Source organism: Callithrix jacchus, chromosome 5 (genome assembly GCF_049354715.1).
Source record: "Callithrix jacchus isolate 240 chromosome 5, calJac240_pri, whole genome shotgun sequence".
Classification (NCBI taxonomy): Eukaryota; Metazoa; Chordata; class Mammalia; order Primates; family Cebidae; genus Callithrix; species Callithrix jacchus.
Genome location: NC_133506.1, coordinates 162,760,342 through 162,771,217, shown reverse-complemented (window position 1 = coordinate 162,771,217; position 10,876 = coordinate 162,760,342). Strand labels below are relative to the sequence as shown.

The window sequence follows — 10,876 nt, the reverse complement described above, 5'->3', positions numbered from 1 at the left end:
GTAAGTAGCCTTTGGAGACCACATGGGTCATGACTTGATTTCTGTCATTATACATGAATCCAAAATGACGGATGCATTCTGACATCTAGACAAGGCTGAACCAGATGTGGAATAGAGTCATGTTTGCCAGATCCTTGATTTGAATCCTTCAGTGTATATTTAACGTTTCACATTTAAACATGTACACCAAAGGACTGTTCTTTATACTATTGTAATTCTTAATGCCTAACACATGGATTGATGGCGCATGTCTATGTCTGGGTGAGCAGAGCTGGATTAAGGAATGGCAGTTTCCCCAGGCACCTTGTCTTGGAACATCAGGGGTATAAACGGGAAACATGGCACCTGTTAACTTAGCTTTCCACATATTACACTTAGGCAATTTGCAAGCAAAATTTATTACAAGGCCCCCACAGTGGGATAGGAAGGAGAGAACAGTAAGAGTTGCTGCCGTTGTCGAACTATCTTTATTGAATTCTTTTATGATAGTAACAAAAAATCACTGGCATCCTGAACTCTCTGTTGAATATTTTGCACAGTGTGACAAGAAGCACCACCACCATCCTATTTGAGAATTGCCTGAATTTGACAGGTCACTGTCAGCTGAAATTCTTACACTGAGTAGTATTTTACATAGGTGTGTTTATTGGCAATGAGTGATTTGTTTTTAATATTAAGTTTAAAAGTTGTTACTGTACTTTCCAAGCATTTCCGGGTTTGGTAAGTCATAAGAGAAAACTGGACTGAACAAAGAAATAGGGAAAAGTGAGAAATGTTTTAACAACATGAAAGTAAATAAAAGAACTTTGCAATCTGTTTTGTAACTTTGTAACCATATCTGTGAGTCACCTCCGCCCTCCTAAATATGAATAACTAATGCTGTCCCTTAATGAGAATCACAAAATTGTGAAATGACTGACGCAAGTGAAAGTGATATGTTCATTTAGTGCATGAACTAACCCTGTTTATTAACTAGGCATGAAGAGACATACTTAATATTTAAGTTTTGCCCAACTCCACCTAAGAAATGTTGAATAAGTACTTAAAAATATCATTTTGAATGCGTACCAAACTTTTAGCCTTTCTGCACTCTCACATGATCCAATCTTAGTTGGACAGATTGTATGGGGTGGGTGTGGGGGATGAGTGAGCAGGTACAAGTATACACAGTTGAATACACAGCACAAGAAAAGTGCTCCCATGCATATAATTAGATAAGCCCCAGTTTGAAAAGTTAGAATTTATTTGTCACCTGCAAAATGTTGCGAAAATATTACATAAATGCCAAGAGTGCTTTGACTTTATAATATTACGTTAGAGAACTATCTGGACCTATCCTGATGGCCAGGGCAGATGGTGGATATCATGTGCTAAGGACAGGCACTTTGCAATTCCCAGCATTTGGAAATCTGCCACACAAATTTGAAATGGGTCAAAGTGAAATGCTGAGATTCTTTTATACTTACGAGAAATTGCAAAATTTCAAAACTTAGGGAGAAATAGGAAGTTATTTCCTGATAAAACAAAAGATTAATTTACCTTGCTTTTCTCCAGATGAACAGAAGATGGGAAAAAATCCTACATAAATGCAGTAAGTCCCTAGTAGTGGATTAATGTTTTTCTCATATTTGTAACGGTCATTTTAAATGTTTGTGTTGACACACCTTACATTAATTGTTATGCCATAATAATGAAGTTGTTACCTTTCACTGCAATGATAATATGTGTACAAGCTTTAATGAGAGCCTAAGTGGAAGTGAAAATAAAAATAAAATGTCATGGTTTATTTTACAAATAACAAAAGAACGTTTTTCCAATTGCATGTATGACATTAGATGTGGAAAAATAGTTAGATGCTACATGTGCTGTAATTTATAATTGCTTTGCCTTTTAGATTTGAATCTATCTCTTAGGTTGTCACCATTAGATGAGAGGAGGCAGCATCAGAATGGTGGTGAAATTGTATATCCACAATCACATAACTCAGACCCAGAATTATTCATTATACTGAACATAAACTATTTACAAAATACAGATACAGCCAAAGTGACGAATTTATTAAATTAGAACCACTGGGTGGAGAACATTTATGAAAATAATAAAGAACCTTTAAGCTAGCCAACTATACAGTTGCAAATGAGTTATTAAGGTATAGGGAAGCTAATGCATTTCTCATGCAGGGGTAAAAGAAAAAGAAGCTTTATTCACAGATATGTACAAATAGAAAGTACTAGATTATGATCTGTTGGTTTGCTGACCATAAAGAAGACAAGTATCTATGCATATCCACCTGATTGTAAAAAGACACAGAGACAAGGAAAAATGTCAGATCAAAGATTGGACTAAAAAATACAGGGCAAAGGGCTTCAGCACTTACTGAGTGCCTGCTCTGTGTCAGGCACTGTGCTGCACATTTTATACACATTGTAATTTGAGAACAGAGAGTTCTGAATAGCAGAATAACTGGCAGAACTTAGAAGGGGTGATGCAAGTTGGTGTCGAAATTCAAGTCATGGAAGCGAGGCGGGTAGCTGCCACTGACGTTAGAGGAGCCTGGCAATAAGGAGTAACATTGAGGTCAGCCCTGGACACTCCTCAAGGTGCCCAACAGGAAAGGCCTTCAGCTGTTGCTACCTGTACCTCAGTGATGGCGAGCGGCAGTTTTGTGCTGGTTCAAAGCACATTAGTCATAAAGCAGGTCTTTGGTTCATATATAGGATGGGAGGAGAAAGGAAAAAGACCAGAAAGCAAACTGCCATTGCGGGTATTTATATCTGTTATCTGTCTAGTTCCTCACCCACCCCATTTGAGATGGGAGAAGGTAGTTCTTGGTTAACTCCTATAAACAGTAGCCCTGAGCTCCTGTCACACTCATTTCTAGCTGTGACTGTGCTTATTGCTGTGGCCTAGCACAGCAGCTGGCTCAGAATGATGGCCCTCAGCTATCGAGGAGAAGCTGTATAAAAGTCAGTGTACTCCTTTAACGGAGGTAAGCACAGAGAAAAGTATTCTAGAAAGATGCGTTTCATCTTTTCATTGGATTGGTGATTCCTTGAGGGAAGAAACGATCTCTTATTCATCTTTATATCCTTTGACATCTAACACAATATTTTTTATGTAATAATTAAAATATATGTGACACTAAATATAATAGACATAACTTAAATTTTGGGGAAAAAGTCATATATTGTTTAAAGTCCAGTGTTCTTATTCTCAGGAAATTCAACCAGAAATGGTACCTCACCCTCCCCATCCTCAAACCCATTCTCAGACCTCAAAATAATGATTCTTTCATTTATTGAATTAAGGAGTCAATTACTGAGGTGTCTTTAGTAGTGAAGAGGATATATTTCTAAAGCATTTTTCAGGAACACATAACAAAGGAAGATACTGTAAAGTGGTGTCACGTGATGGAATAATTCCTGGCCATTCTACAGCATACATGCAAGTCAGAGGGTCTCCTGCCCCTGCCATTTCAGGTCAGTGACTTGGTGCTTCCAGCCTTAAGCCATTGCAACTCCCTGAGCTCAAGAAACGCTTAGACAGATAATACCCAGAGATGCAGACCACAGTCTTAGAAACATTACAGAATAAAAAAGCCCAGACATCTTCAGGCCTTTGGTGATTAAATGCACATTAGCAAATCTATGTCTCGTCCTGCTTCACTGTTGTAAAGCATGAGCAGAGGCTAGAAGTATCATCTGGATTGTTGTGAAAGGTTTCAAAGCAGCCGCCCCTTCCTGCTTTTACTCATTTCCCCCATCCTGGTTTAAGTATAAAGCACTGTGAATGAGGGTACTTGTCAGGTTAGCTGCAGGGGTGTGGGTGTTTTTCTTTATTTTTTTGAGGGGGGAGATTTATTTTAATTTTATGGGCTCCTTTCCCCCTTTTATGGTGATCTAATTGCATTGGTTAAAAGCAGCTAACCAGGTATTTAGAATATGGTCTCTAGCCAAGTCTAACTTTATTTAGACGCTGTAGATGGACAAGCTTGGTTGTCTGAACCAAAATGGGAACATTAAACAAACATCACAGCCCTCACCCTCACTAATAACACGTGACTTTGCTGTCAAGTGTAGATTCCCCTCTTCGAAAAAAGCTTGTGACCATTTTGTATGGCTTGTCTGGAAACTTCTGCAAATCTTATGTTTTAGTAAAATATTTTTTGTTATTCTAAAAAAAGAAAGCCAGAGGCTTCATCAGAGCACCCTTGTATCTACCCAGGCCTGACATACACCTCTGACGATTCCAAACTTCCCTTCAAGAGACTCAGCATCACACGGTAGAAAGAGCAAGAGGGTCTTGAGTCTGCAGGATGGGACTTCAGCAACTGTATTTGTCCTAATTGGTGAGCAAACCTCTGTGAGCTTCAGTTTTTAATACTTATCTACACTCATGAGTATTGTAATATTTGAGATTTACAATATTTGCTCTACAAAATTATTGGTAAGATGATATGAAATAACGTATCTCATATATCTGGGGATTTGTAAGCACTAAACGCACATCAAGTGAGGGTTTGCTGTGTGGCCAGACTAACATTTTTGTAGCTTTGCTCCCATGAATGTGTTAACTTAGGGTAATATTTGAAAATAAGGAAAATTGTAGGGAACTTTTAATCAACAAACTGTGCAGTTACAAATAAATTACTTAGGGTATATTGATAACTCTAAAGAAAGGAAAACCAAGCTTGATTAATAAAGAAGGAAACTCTATGCACAATAAGCACAAACTCTGTCTGTACACTCTAGGCCCAGGCCAGTACTCTGGGTTTTTTTTAATTTTTAATTTTTGTGGGTATATCGTGGGTATACACATTTATGGGATACATAAGATATTTTGATATATGCATACAATCCATAATAATCACATCAGGGTAAATGAGGTATCCATCTCTTCAAGCATTTATTATTTCTTTGTTACAAACAATCCAATTACACTCTTATTTTTCTAAATGTATAATAAATTATTGTTGACTATAGTCACCCTGTTATGCTGTCAAATACTATACATATATAATATATAGAATTGTATATATAATATATGTATAATATATAAAAAATATGTATATATAATATGTATAATATATAATATAAAATAATTATATATCATATATATTATATATATATATAGAGAGAGAGAGAGAGAGAGAGACAGAGAGAGGGTCTCGCTCTGTCACGCAGGCTGGAGTATAGTGGCACTGTCTCAGTTCACTGCAACCTCCACTTCCCGGGTTCAAGTGATCCTCCCTAAGTAGCTGGGACTACAGGCACATGCCACCACGCTCTGATAATTTTTCTATTTTTGGTAGAGATGGGGTTTTCCAATGTGGCCCAGGCTGGTCTCGAACTCTTGGGCTCAAGTGATTTGCCCACTTTGGCCTCCCAAAGTCCTGGGACTACAGGCCTGAGCCACCATGCCCTGCCATCAAATACAAGATCTTATTCATTCTATCTAATTATATTTTTGTACCCATTAACTATCCCCCTTCCCCCTGCCCCTACTATTCTTCCCAGTCTCTGGTAATCATTGTTCTATGCCCTAAATTAATTAGTACAATTGTTTTAATTTTTAAATTCCACAAATACATGAGAGCATGAGAAGTTTGTCCTTCCATTCCTGGCTTATTTCACCTAATATAATGACCTCCTTTGCACCCATTTTTGTTGTAGATGACAGGATTTCATTCTTTCTTATGGCTGAATAGTACTTCCTTGTGTGGATGTACCCCATTTGTCTGTTGATGGTCACATAGGTTACTTCCAAAGCCTGGCTGTTGTGAATAGTGCCGCAATAAACATGAGAGTGCAGATATCTCTTTGAAATACCCATTTCCTTTCTCTTGGGTATATCTCACAGTGGGGATTGCTAAATCATATGGTGGTTCTATTTTTAGTTTTTTTGAGGGACCTCCAATTTCTCCTCCCTAGTGGTTATACTAATTTACATTCTTACCAACAGTGTACAAGTGCTCCCTTTTTTCCACATCATTGCAAACATCTGTTGCCTGACGTTTGGATAAAACTGGGGTGACATGATATCTCACTGTACTTTTGATTTGTGTTTCTCTGATGGTCAGTGATATTGAGAATCTTTTCATAGTCATGTATATTTTCTTTTGAGGAGTGTCTATTCAGATCTTCTGCCCGTTTTTAACTGGATTATTAGATTTCTTCCTAGAGAGCTGTTTGAGCTCCTTCTGTATTCTGGTTATTAATACCTATCAGAAGGATAGTTTGCAAATACTATCTCCCATTCTTTGAGTTGTTTCTTCACTTCTTTTATTGTTTCCTTTGCTGTGCAGAAGCTTTTTAACTTGGTGTGATCTTATTTGTTTATCTTTGCTTTGGTTGCCTGTGCTCATAGGGTATTATTCAAGAAATCTTTGCCTAGTCTCATGTCCTGAAGAGTTTCCTCAATGTTTTTTTGTAGTAGCTTTATAGTTTGAGGTCTTAGATTTTAGTCTTTACTCCATTGTGATTTGGTTTTTGTATATGGTGAGAGATAGGGGTCTAGTTTCTTTCTTCTACATGGGTATCCAGTTGTTCCAGCACCATTTATTGAAGAGCCTGGACTTTCCGCCAATGTATGTTCTTGACATCTCTGCCAAAAATAAGTTTACTGTAGATGTGTGGATTTGTTTCTGGGTTCTCTGTTCTGTTTCATTGGTCTGTGTATCTGTTTTTATACCAGTACCATGCTGTTTGGTTATTAAAACTTTGTAGTATAATTTGAAGTCAGATAATGTGATTCTTTTACTTTTGTTCTTTTTACTCAGTATAGCTTGGGCTACTCTGGATCTTTTGTGGTTCCATATAAATTTTAGGATTGTTTTTCCTATTTTTGTGAGGAATGTCAATGGTATTTTGACAGCAATTACATTGAATCTGTAGATTGCTTTGAGTAGTATGGACATTTTAACTATATTGATTCTTCCAGCCCATGAACATGGAATAGCTTTGCATTTTTTGTGTTCTCTTCAATTCTCGCATCAGTATTTTATTGTTTTTGTTGTAGATATTTTTGTAAAATACATGATTCATATGTATTTTATTTCATTGTAGATATCTTTCACATTTTTGTGAAATACACAGTTTCTGTGGATTTCATTTTATTTGTATCTGTTGTAAATTGGATTACTTTCTAGATTTCTTTTTCAGATTGTCTGCTGTTGGCATATAGAAACAGTACTGATCACTGAGTATTAATTTCGTATTCTGCAACTTTACTGAAATTTATCATTTCTAAAGTTTGTGGTAAAGTCTTGAGGTTTTCCAAATATAAGATCATATCATCTGCAACCAAAATAATTTGACTTCTTCCTTTCTAATTTGGGTGCCCTTTATTTCTTTCTCTTGTCTGATTGCTCTGGCTAGAACTTCCAGTTGTGTTGAATAACAGCGGTGAAAGTGGGCATCTATGTCATGTTCCAGACCTTAGAGGAAAGGGTGTCAGTTTTTCTCTATTCAGTGTAATACTAGCTATTGGTTGGTTGTGTGTGACTTCTATTGTATTGAGGCATATTCCTTAATACCTAGGTTTTTGAGGGTTTTTAACATGAAGGGATGTTGAACTTTATCAAATGCTTATTCACATCAATTGAAATGATCATTTAGTTTTTAGCCTTCATTCTGTTCATATGATGTATCACATTGATTGATTTGCTTATGTTGAACCATCTTTGAATTCTAGGGATAAATCCCTCATGGTCATGATGAATTACCTTTTTTAATGTGTTGCTGAATTCAGTTTGCAAGTATTTTTTTGAGGATTTTAGTATCGATATTCATCAGGGATATTGGACTATGGTTTTTGTTTTTGATGTATCTTTGTCTGGCTTTGGTATGAGGGAAATACCAGCCTCATAGGATGAGTTTGGAAGTATTTCCTCCTCTTCTATTTTTCAGAATTGTTTGAATATGATTGGAATTAGTTCTTCTTCATTATTGTGTAAAATTCAGCACTGAAGCCATCTGGTCAAGAGCTCTTCTTTGCTGAGAGACCTTTTATTATGACTTTATTTCATCACTTATTGGTCTTCATGTTTTGAATTTCTTCAGGTTCAATCTTGATAGGTTGTATGTGTCTAGGAATGTCTTCATTTCTTCTGGGTTTTCCAATTTATTGGCATATAGTGGCTCATTGCAGCCTCTAATGGACCTTTGAATGTCTATACATTATATTGTCTCCATTTTCAGCTCAGATTTTATTTATTTGGGGTCTTCCCTCTTTTTGTTAGTCTGGTTAAAGGTTTGTCAATTTTGTTTATCTTTTCAAAAAACCAACTTTTCATTTCATTGATCTTTTGTATTGCTTTTCTCGTTGCACTTTTATTTATTTCTGCTCTGATTATTATTTTCTTCTAATTTGAGATTTAAGTTTGCTCTTGCTTTTTGAGCTCATTAAGATGCATCAGTGGGTTATTTATTTAAAGTTTTTCTACTCTTTTGATGTAGGCTGTTATAGCTACAAATTTTATTTTTTAGTGCTGCTTTTGCTGTATTTAAGAGGTTTAGGTGTATTGCATTTCTTTCATTATTTATTTCAAGAAATTTTAAAATTTTCCTCATAATTCTTTATTGACCCACCAGTCATTTAGGAGCTTACTGTTTAACTTCTATATGTTTGTATAGTTTATTGCTCCTTTATTTCTCTTTCCTACTTGAAGGATATTTCTCTGGATATACTATTCTAAGATAAAAAGATTTTTCCGTAAACACTTTTAATATGTCATGTCACTCTCTTCTGGTCTATAAAGTTTTCACTGAGAAGTTTGCCAACAGATGTATTGGAACTCCATTATATGTTATTCCATTTCTCTTGCTGCTTTTAGAATCTTTTTTTTAATCCTTAACCCTTGGGAGTTTAATTATTAAATGTCTTGGTCATCTTATTTCGGTTAAATGTGCTTGGTGTTCTGTAACCTTCTTGTACTTGAATGTTGATCTGTCTCTCTCTCTAGGTTTGGAAACTCTGTGTTGTTTTCCCTTCGGATAAACTTACTACCCCATCTCTCTTTCTCTCTACCTCTTCTTTAAGGCTGATAATTCTTAGATTTTCCCTTTTGAGGTTATTTTCAGATCTTGAAGGCATGCTTCATTCTTTTGTCTCCTTTGTGTATTTTCCAATAAGTCTGTCTCCAAGGTCACTAATTCTGTCTTCTGCTTGATTAATGCTGCCGTTAAGAGACTGTAACGCATTCTTCAGTGTGTCAACTGCATTTTTCAGCTCCAGAATTTCTTTTTGCTTCTTTTTAATTATTTCAATCTCTTTGTTAATTAGACAGTATTCTAAATTTCTCCTCTGTGCTACCTTGAATTTCATTGAGTTTCCTCAGAACAGATTCTCCGTCTAAATGGTCACATTTCTCTCTCTCCCCTGGATATAATCCTGGTTCCTTGTTTAGCTAATTTGGTGAGGTCATGCTTTTCTGGATGGTCTTAATGCTTGTGGAGATTCATCCCGTCTGGTCATTGAAGAGTTAGGTGTTTATTGTCATCCTCATAGTCTGGACTTGTTTGTACCTGTCCTTCTTGGGAAGGTCTTCCAGGTATGTGAAGGGATGTTAGAGTTGTAAGTTTTTGGTCATTGCAGCCATATCTGCATTAGAGGGCACCCCAAGTCCAGTAATGCTGTGACTCTTGCAGACTCAGAGAACTATCACCTGGGTGGTCTTGGATAAGATCTGGAAGAATTATCTGGATGACCAGGCACAGACTCTTATTTTATTCCCTTACTTTCTCCCAGACAAACAGAGACTTTCTCTATGCTGAGCTGCCTGGAGCTAGAAGAGGGGTGATGTAAGCATCCCTGTGGCCACCATTATTTGGTCTGTGTTGTGTGAAACCTGAAGCCAGCATAGCACTTCATCTTGCTGAAGGCCAGCAGTAGCCACTTCAGCCTGGCTACCACTTGAGTTCACTCAAGGCCCTTGGGCTCTATAATCAGCAGGTGGTAAAGCCAGCCAAGTTTGTGTTCTTCCTGTTAGGATAGCAAGCTCCACCCAGGTTAGAGATGCTGTCCTGGAGCCAGGGCCTGGAGTTGGAAGCCTTAGTAATCTACCTGATGCTCTATTCTACTGTAGCTAAGCTGGCACCCAAGCCACAAGAGAAAGTCCTCCTGAATCTTCCCTCTCCTTTTCCCCAGCAGAGGAGTCTTTCCCCATGGCCTCTGCTGCTCCAGACCTGCAGGGAGTACTGCCTGGCTACCACACTGTTCCTTCAAGACCCAAGCGTTCTTCATTCAACTTGTGGTCAATACTGCCAGCCTAGAACTCTTTCTTCAGGGCAGTGAACTTCTCTCTGGCCAGTGCTGGTCCAGAAATGCTGTCTAAGAGTCAACCCCCAGAATTAAGGACCACCAGAACTTGCTTGGTGCTCTACCCCACTGTGTTACTGTGATGGAGCTGGTTCTCAAATTGCAAGACAAAGTCTCCTTTACTCGTCCCTTTCCTTTTCTCAAGCATAAGGGGTCCTTCCCGATAGCCTCTTTAGCTGGCAATATCCTGGGCCACACCTGAAGCCAGCATGTCTCTGAGTCTTACCCGAAGCTCACAGTGAGTAGTGCCTGTGTCCTCCTGCCGATTAGTCAGAGCCAAAGTGCTCCTTAGCCAGCATGTGATGAATCACCCAAGACCAGTTTTTTTTTTCTTCTGGTTCAGAATCTGTCTAGAAATGTTATCCAGGTGCCAGGGCCTGGAATGGGGGCCTCAGGACTCTGCCTAATGTCCTAGTCTCCTGTGATTGAGCTGGTATCCAAGTTGCAAGTCCTCAACTTGGACTTGCAAAGTATTTACTCTTCCTTCTTCTCTCCTCAAGCAGAAGTAAGGAATCTCTCCCAGAGCTGTGAGCTGTGCTACCTGGGGTTGGTGGAGGAG

The 10,876-nt window shown here is 37.8% G+C and overlaps 1 protein-coding gene across 19 annotated transcripts in view; it reads left to right on the top strand.

The window, feature by feature from the left end:
• The window catches only part of ENOX1 (ecto-NOX disulfide-thiol exchanger 1), a 626,515-nt gene that overhangs the window by 181,397 nt on the left and 434,242 nt on the right, over positions 1-10,876 (top strand). For 3 of the 19 annotated variants that reach the window (XM_078375354.1, XM_078375352.1, XM_078375353.1), the window contains 2 exons: positions 1,555-3,479; positions 4,225-4,348. The exons of 15 other annotated variants lie outside the window; for them this stretch is intronic. The gene's annotated coding sequence lies outside the window, so the exon portion shown is untranslated. The remainder of the gene's footprint in view (positions 1-1,554; positions 3,480-4,224; positions 4,349-10,876) is intronic. One more of the 19 variants, XM_035302563.3, reaches the window with a different exon arrangement.